At 45.5% G+C, this 8950-nt stretch overlaps 1 pseudogene; it reads right to left on the bottom strand.

Moving 5' to 3' along the window:
- Window positions 1-264: 264 nt before the first annotated feature.
- On the bottom strand, window positions 265-2273 carry LOC102003598 (annotated as a pseudogene).
- Between the last annotated feature and the right edge of the window lie 6677 nt (window positions 2274-8950).

Below are 8950 nucleotides of genomic sequence, written 5' to 3'. Positions count from 1 at the left end.
TTGTATATGTAAGGGAGAAGAAGAGGCTGCTTGCAGCCATTCCTCCCTTTTGTATTTGTTGTTTTTGCTGTGTTCTGCTGCCATAAGCTGTAGCCCTCTGCCATGTGCCACTCTGCCTTGTAACTTGCCAAGTATGGACTAAAACCTCCACAAACTATAAGCGAAATAAACCTTTCCTTCCTTAATTTTGGGCGTCAGGTATTTTGTCCCAGCAATGAGAGAAAAGTAACCAAGACAAACCAAGACAGAGGCTATTTCACATTTTTAGTTCATTGGTCTTTGGCAGGCCCCCGCAAGGCCAAATTTATCCAGGATACCCAGAGGCAGTGGGGATCTCCACAGGGTCAAGTAAGCAAACCCAAATGAACATACTGGATGAAGGGAAAAAAGAAATCTGGAAACCCTTGAAGAAAAAGGGCTTCCCCCTTGAAAAGAGGAAAATGCCTGGAGAGGTGGGAGGATGGTCAGTGTCTGATCTCTGCTGCTGTGGGACGGGGCTGTGGCTGAGGAGTTGAACCACGGATGCCGGAGACACTCAGCAGCGGTGGCTCTCCTCGGGGACGAGCTCCAACGTGGGCAGTAAGAAATCTGTGAAGCCAGCCGCCTCTTCCTGAGACCACTCATACTTCTCCGCCAGAACCTCAAACACGCCCCAGGGTGTTCCTGATGTGCTTCAGGTCACCTTTTTTGGTGAAAAATTCCTTGGAATATTTTCCTGCCACAATGAGCTTGCGAGGCACTTTCCCTAGAAGTTCTATGATCAGTGCAATGTGATCTTCACCGCGGGTGTACTCTTCTCCTGAGTGAGGTTCAAAGAAACAATTGCCTGTGGCCAGTTCAAAGGCCATGCATGTCATGCTCCAGATGTCAGCCGGGGTACTATAGCCAGATCCTGTCAGAACTTCCAGGGAGCGTTACTGCCTTGTTTGAATATCTTCAGTGAAATGTTTGTGCACCCAACAGGCCTTTCCAAGATCAGCAATCTTCACTTTGAGCTTTTCGACATTGTCTGGCTCAAGGGGATTCACAAGAAAATTTCCAGCAGTGGAGTTTCCTGTGTTGTCCAGTGGTCCATTCTGTCCCTCCTCTTGCTCCTCTTCACAAGCGGTCTCTGCCTGAGTGCTTTCTTGAAGTTGGCCGATGTGCTGCCCACTGAATGACTGGTCTCCAGCTGTGGAACACTGGCACACCATGGTATCTGACACCTCCAGGGGCGCAGGTGTACAAGAGTCTGTTTCTTGAGATGTGCTGTTGTCTCCATTTTGGGAGTTTAGGAAACTAGGTTCCTGCTTCAAATTTTAGACATCACAGTCATTAGCATTATGGAGACCCTTTGTAAGCCTCAATGTTTCTTTGTTACTGTTCTCAGTATAATTACTGACCTCAGTTACTCCACTGCAATTAATTTCTGTTGCACCAACCTCTGCACCACTCTCTATAACTGTCTGATCCTGGCCCATGGAATCTGACTCTTTGGTTTAGATTGGGGAGAAGTGCTGCCTGCAGACCCAGAAGGTGGAGAGGCTCCAGATCGCTGCCATTCTGTTGCTTCTGCTGCCAGTCTCTGGATGTATTGCTCGTTCACAGTCAACAAGATGTTTTCTGGTTTAAAGTCAGTGTGGATGACACGGCACTTGGTGTGTAAATAGTCCAGACCCTGTAACATTTGCTGAATAATTCTTTTGACACAAGGCAACGGAAGCCCCTGGTAGTTGGACTTGATGATCCACTTGAGCAGGTGATACCCCAGCGCTTCAAACACCATGCAGACATGTGTTCCATTAACTCCTGATATTTTAAAGTCATCCAGTAGTTGAACCACCATGTCTCTGGATCACTGGGGTCTGAACTGCGAGCTGATTTCAGCAACCGGGTTTCATTTAGTGCTGTTTCAGTATAAAGTTCAGCACTTTTAACTACTTTCATTGCCACAAACTTCTTTCCCTTCTTTTCCCATGCTAACCACACTGTTGAAAAGTGCCCCATCCCAACCTTTGGATCCCGTGGTGTCTGCCATTGAACAGATCGCCAATTTTCACAAGATGATAACCTCCTTTACAGTAGTCCTTGGGGTCCTCCTGCTCATCACCATCAGATCCCAGAACCTCCTCTTCCTGCTCTGGCAGATCACCCTCAGAATAGGGGGCGGAGCCTCGGTGCTGAGTTTCATTTTTCCTTTAGACTTTGTCCTTCTTGGCCTTGGTTCTTTTCTTTCGGGCCTGGAGCGCAAGCACGTTCCACTCCATGGCGAGACCGGTAACCGTCAGGCGCCTGCGCACCCAGTGACTGATCTTCATAGTATGAAGACAGAAACTTCACGTTGTACCTCATTGCCCTCATTGCCCTCATTGCTGTGTAGCCGCTGGAATCTCCAAAGGATTCCAAGCATAGAATGCCTCTTCCCTGCCTGGCCCCACAAACCAAATAATGCAGCAAGATAGGAGAAGGATCAAACTATCACCTTAAACACCAAATGAAAGCAACTTGGGAGATGTGACTTGGATCAGATATAAAAACTGGTTGTGGTGGTGAGTGGGTAGAAGCACAAGCCCTGTGCATGGAGGAGCAGAAAAGGAATCTTGATCTCCCAATCCCTCCCAAGGAAGAGAAGAGGGGGGCAGAGCTATGCGTGCTCATCGGCCCTTCCCAAGTGGACGCCTTCCTAAAAGCAGAGTTAACGGGCTGCAAGTGTGTGGGCAGAAAATCCTTCAACTTGGAAACCAAGAGAAAAGCACTTCCCACTCATACATCCCAGCTTCCTCTCATCCACTGGATTCTGTGTAGCCCTATTACCACACAGGGCTGTGGCCATTTTCCTGAGGGAGGCACACATTCTCCACCAGAGCAGCCCTGTGCCCACCGCCCCAGGGACACTCCCTAACATCAGCTGTGGCCCCTCCAAGAGACCTGCTGAGAAATAGGTTTGGCTCCACAAATGCTCTGATTTGGATCAACATTGTGCATTGGTTAAACAAATTCTACGGTGAGTCTGTAGGCACTGCTGAAAATCAACTCTTTTCCATTTACTGTTTCAGTTCTGCTTTAGAGTGTGGTGGTGTACACCTGTAATCCCCAACACCCAGGAGACTGAGGCAGGAGGATCGCCATGAGTTCCAGCCCTGCCTGGGCTATAGAATGAGTTCAAGGCCAATCTAGACTGCATAATGAGATCTTGTCACAAAAAAAACAAAAAGCTAAGACAAACAAATAAAAACCAAATACTACTTTAGAAACACTCTCTGGCACAGCATTTCATATATTCTGCAGTGAGACCAAATAATGGGATTATAATCTAATCAAATGCCCTCTAATAATAAAATATCAACAACAGAACTTCCCAAAGTTTTAATATCGAGCCCTTTCCATTGAGAATTTAAACCTCAAGATTACTAATCTTGTAAATTGAAGCCAAAGAAATTAAAGTCAATATCAAAAATTTCCCCCTGTGAATTGAAGTTCAAAGTTTGGAATTCTTAATTAAAGGGTTTAAAACTATCCTCTCATGCTCACTACTTTGTTCAAGTCAGTGTCGCCTGGATTTTGTTATTTTCCGGATTTTGCTCAGTTTTGTTTCATTCTTGGCAGCACAGACTATCGTCTGTCTCAAGACAGCGCCATCACTTCAGAGCCTGCGGTAGTTACCAGGACGCGACTTGTAATGAGCACACACTGACAGTCAAGGGCTTTGACACAATAAATTTTATTTCAGGGCATCTCCTGTGGAGTCCCTGCGTGGTAGGAGAAAGAGAAAGTCATGTTCCTCTCTGCACGTCATTTGTGGGCTATGGCGGCCATTCTTGATGTGTGGCTTCCAAGGTCACACCAGGTACTGATCTGTCATGGGGAACTAGGAAGCAAGGTGAAGAGGCCACCACCTCCTCCTGCCCAGGAGTCACTTGGGGGGGGCATCTGGGGGACAGTCAGCTGCCTCTGCCACAGGCTCTTGGGTGTTCGGTTAGTTCTACAGCAAGCCGTGGATGTGCTTCACCTTTCAGAGTCCAGAATTAATAAGAGGTAGAGCTTGTCATCTAGCACTAGAAAATTTAGAATATAAGCAGTACCTAGGCCTAAACTAACTACTCACGCTCTGTGATAAAAGTGAGAATAAATATTGTCCTGTCCAACAATGACACCCCCTCACCCACCCCCAAACCTTCCCTGTGTGCCATGGAACCCTGATGGGGCGGGAGTCTGTCCTTCTAAGAGTTTGGGCCTAGTTCTTCCCTGCAGACTCATCCACAACCAATCATCCCCTCTTTCCTCCTCAGATGAAAGAGCCCTTTAAGAGACAGTCTTGTTTGTCCATTTCTGACTTGGGGTGTTACGGAGTTTTTAGTCACCTTTACCTCATTTGCTTTGAAACGAGTTCTAATTTGTGTTTACCCAAAAGCACAAGTGTAAGACCTGAGTGTGATACTCCAGGTAGGGGAGGAGTAAGGAAGACCCTTTACTCTCACACGGATTTCCAAAAATCCTGAAATGCTTGCATTAGCATTTATTAGCCACTCATATATAAGATTCACTGTTCAACTTCAAAATGTATAAAATTTCTTATACAAATTCTGATGCACATGTCTTTAATGCTGATGCATTCAGTAAGTATGAAGATTTTTTAAAATCCAATGTCTGAAAATGCCTCACTAGTTTTCTGTGGGTGTTTTGTGTTGTTTTTTTTTTAATGGTACTGGAGGTTAAACCAAGGGCCTATGCTCTCTGGTGCATCTCCCAGGCCTTTTTTAAATTTTTTGAGACTGTGTCTTGCTAAATTACTAAATTGCCCAGGCTGGGCTGGAATGTATAATCATCCTGCCTCGCTCACCCAGGCTGTCAGGATTATAGGTATGAACCACCATACCTGGCTACTCATTAGTTTTATGAACCTGGATTGTTTCATAACTCCCTGGACTTGCTTCATCTTAAAGTAGGATCACAGTCTCCCTTTTCCAGGCTGAGTGTCAGGGCTTCAGTAACAAAGCACTGCAGACTGCATGGCTTAACCCACAGAAACTCTACCTTCCCGGCGTTGTGAAGGATAGCAGTCTGACAAAGGCTTGTTTCTCCTTGTTATGGTTTGTGTCTGGCTGTGCCCGCAAACCTCATGAGGCCATGGGGCAGGCTTTTAGAATTTGATTGATTATGGGTGTGAGAGCTGCACCTGCCCTGGGGTGAATAGTTTGCATATGTAAGGGAGAGCAAGAGGGTGCTTCTAGCCATTTTCCTCCCTTGTGTGTGTGCTTGTTGCTTTGCTGTGTTCTGCCGCTATGAGCTGTTGTCCTCTGCCATGTGCCACTCTGCCTTGTAATCTGCCAAGTATGGACTGAAACCTCCACAAACTGTAAGCAAAATAAACGTTTCCTTCCTTAATTCTGGGCGTCAGGTATTTTGTCCCAGCAATGAGAGAAAAGTAACCAAGACACTCCCGAAGCCTCCCTGCTCAGCTTGCGCCTTCCTGTGTTGCCCGTGCATCTGCACTTGGTCTTCCATCTGTGTGTCTGTGTCCCAATTTCGCCACTTCTCATGAGGACACACATGGCTCTGGGTTAGGGACCACCCTAAAGACATCACTAGCCACAGTGATCTTTGTAAAGACCCTGTCTCCAAGTAAGTCACACTCTGATTGCTGGGAGTCAGGGTTTCAACCTACAAATTTGGAAGGCACATGATTTAGTCCACAAGAACAGTGACTGTGTAAGGAAAGGAAATGGTAAAGCATTACTAGAATATATAATCCTTCTGCTATATTCTCAGCACATATAGTAGTCTTGGATTCATAGTAGGCATTTAATTAATGTCTGCTAAATTAAGAAAATGAAATAAAATAAACTGCTCCATGAACCTTAGCTCCCCCCTTTCTACTTCTCTTAAATTTCATCTTGGTGACTGAGCTCAAATCATCCACGAGGCCAGTGCGGGGAACCTATGGCATTTGTGATGCAGAGGGCTGTTGGGGGTCTTGGAAGCTCTAAAAGGTTCGCCATCACTGTCCTGGGTGAATGCGTGGTGCTGTCTGCTTTTCATAAGAAGCTCAGCATGGCAGGGAGCGTGGCTTGTTTCTTTCACATTCCTCCAACTTGCTCAGCCAAACAGCGCACACATGGGCCAGCTCCTCGGAATGCTTGTCAACCCTCCTCATCAAAGATGGGCCTCCTCCTCAGCCCTCAGTAAACTCTTCCTTAAGGTGTTTTTTCTATCTTAGGGCATGGTATAAATACTGATTTTTTTTTTTTCCACAAAAACTACCTTACAAGTATACAAATAGCTGATCAGGAAGTTGCTCTTGATCTTGAAATAAATGTAATTGAATGAACAGGATGTCCTCCTCGCCAAGGGAACCCAAGAGCCTTGCCAACACTTCCATTTGGTTCTTTCTTACTCCACTCTTTTCCCTTCATTCCTCTCCCCACCCTCCTGCTCTTCGCCCTTGTCCTGTTGCACAGCAGACTCGGGGAGCATCTCCCCACCCTTTAACCTCTGTGCCTCTTGCTTTTCTCCTTCCCCCATGCGCACCTGCCAGGATGTTCAGTCGTCTCTGTGCTGCTGACCAGTCGCTAATATCCTTTTCATCAGGAATAAAGAAGCTCTTAATTGCCTCTTGCAACATCATCAGCACTGTCCTGACACTATCACATCACAATACCAGGAGGCCCATTAATAAACATGCGGTGCTGTGAAGAACTTCCCTGAGCCCTTTCTAGATCATTAAATCTATACAGGTCTGATGGGCAATAAAAGGGAAATGTGGAAGGATGACGGCAGCTGGACGAGTCTCCTGCTCTCGCGGTCTGCTGTAACCACAACAAGAGACAGGAAATGATGTGTGTATTGTTTTAAAATATGTATATATTCTATTCATTATCAGTAATTTCAAATGCTTGTGCATATTGCACAGGCAACCGATTCATAAATAAAACTCTGGCCGAGGTTGCAGCATTAAATTCTTTCGAGCCCTAGTAGGGATGTGATATCTGGTTTGATTAAACAAGTACACGTGGGCCTGTGCTCCAATCAGGAAAGTTTTCACACAGGTGACTTGGAGAGCAGGTGCTCCTCAAAATACATTACTGTTTGTTCCTCCTTCTGATATATGTAAAGGATATTGCCTTGAGTTAATAAGGTATTAAGCATGGGCATATTCTAATTCCAGAAACAAAGTATCAAGCAAGCCAAGAAAGATAAAATAGTTTATTCTTTAAAGCTAAAATTCAATGATAATTCCTATCATAAGGCAAGTCAAAATTACCTTGGACATTTTATTCCTATTTCTTACAAGATAAAGTCACTTAATTTGTATATCATAAGAAAGAATGTTTATAAAGCCTAATATTTAAAAACAGGACAGTGGATCATAAGCCCATAGTGATAACAAGCAGTAAGCCACCACAGACAAAAACACTGCAGGAAACCTGCAGCAATCGAATGCTCGGTGTTTTTTATTTTGTAGGAGAAAAAAGTTCATTTTTTGCCTATGACGAGGTTTGTGAGTGCGGCTCCTATAACAAGACTGACTATCAAGGCAAAAGCATTCAAATTTCTCTAATATGTTTTAGATAACAGAGGAGGCTTTATAAGGAAATGAAGATCCAACAAATCAGGGAAACCTGGTACTTTCATGCTTAGCTTGAACAGAGAGTGAAGTCATGCAGTGTGATTGCACCAAGTGGGCACAATCCAAGGTAATAAGCAGGAAGAGCGTTGTGAGGTCTGTTTGTCCAGATTCTGCTCTGTCCGGTGACTTCAGAGACAAGTTGCCTCTGGGGTGAGGGTCTTATGATCTCCTGCAGGGAAGAGCTGCTGGAATTTATGACCTGCTTCTGGGCCAAAGGAGCACAAGGTGAGACTGGCATTCCTACTTCTGCTGTGCTCCAAATACCTAGATGCTACTTGTGGGTAGCATGTTCTAAACTTCAGCAAGTGCATATACCCTCCAGCAACTCCAGAACTCCATGATTTACAGTAATCTTTAATTCTTCCAAAGCTGAACTTGAATCGCATCCCCCCTTCCACGACCTGACAGGCTAAAGTAAACCACATGACAGCTGAATTGACCTGACCGGCCCGCGCCTATTCCTATGCTCAGGCTCAGTGTTCTCGCCTTCTCCTTTGATTGCAGTACTCTCGCACAAGTTATTTTTAAAAATCAAAAGCCAGAAACAAATTCTAAAAACATTTTGGGGGCTAAGAAGGGAAGTGTGGCTTGTATGATATCCAACCCCAAGGAAGAAAACAAGCAATGATGGCAATGGAGTGTGGAGAATCACCACGCGTTTGCCAGCCATCCCAGTCCGGGGGGCTGTGCTTCATTCTCGTACAGTCTGAATGAGGCTGCTGGTTGAGAACTGTGACATGAATGCACTCAACCTAGGCTTTATTTAAAATCCCAAAGGGTGAATTCCGAAAGAGTTTCCGAGGCAAGACGAAGGTGATGTACCACCGTTAGAGTGTGGCAGAGACTCCCACACAAGCCTCTGGAGCCCCATGGCCGGTGTTTACTCCTGAATCCATGAATTTGCCCAGTTACTCGACCACACTGAGCAAGAGGCACGGCCTTTCCGGTAAGAGGAAGATCTTAAAAGAAACTGACTGGTTCACTGAGCTTCCAGTTTCAAGAAGGTTGCAGTGGATTTGGTTAGTTCCTTGTGTAGTTCAGAAAAATATTCCAAAGCCTGGATGTTAAAGCCTTAGACCCTAGCTCTGTTGGGAGAAAATGGGACCTTTAAGGGATGATCCTAGAGGAGAGCCTGAGGTCACTGGGTGTGGACCAGGAAGAGGGAGGTGAGGTCCCATCCCCTTCCTTTTTCTCCTGTTTTCTCCCTGCTTTATCATGTGGTGAGTACTTTTGCTCCACAGTTCATACGCTGCCTCACCACAGGTCCAAAGTAACCACATCAACTGATCATGCACTGAGATCTCGAAAACTGTGAGCCAAAGTAACTTTCCCTCTTCCTAAATT

Source organism: Chinchilla lanigera, unplaced genomic scaffold (genome assembly GCF_000276665.1).
Source record: "Chinchilla lanigera isolate Chin_1 unplaced genomic scaffold, ChiLan1.0 scaffold00046, whole genome shotgun sequence".
NCBI lineage: Eukaryota > Metazoa > Chordata > Mammalia > Rodentia > Chinchillidae > Chinchilla > Chinchilla lanigera.
This window is presented reverse-complemented; position numbering and strand designations above follow the sequence as displayed.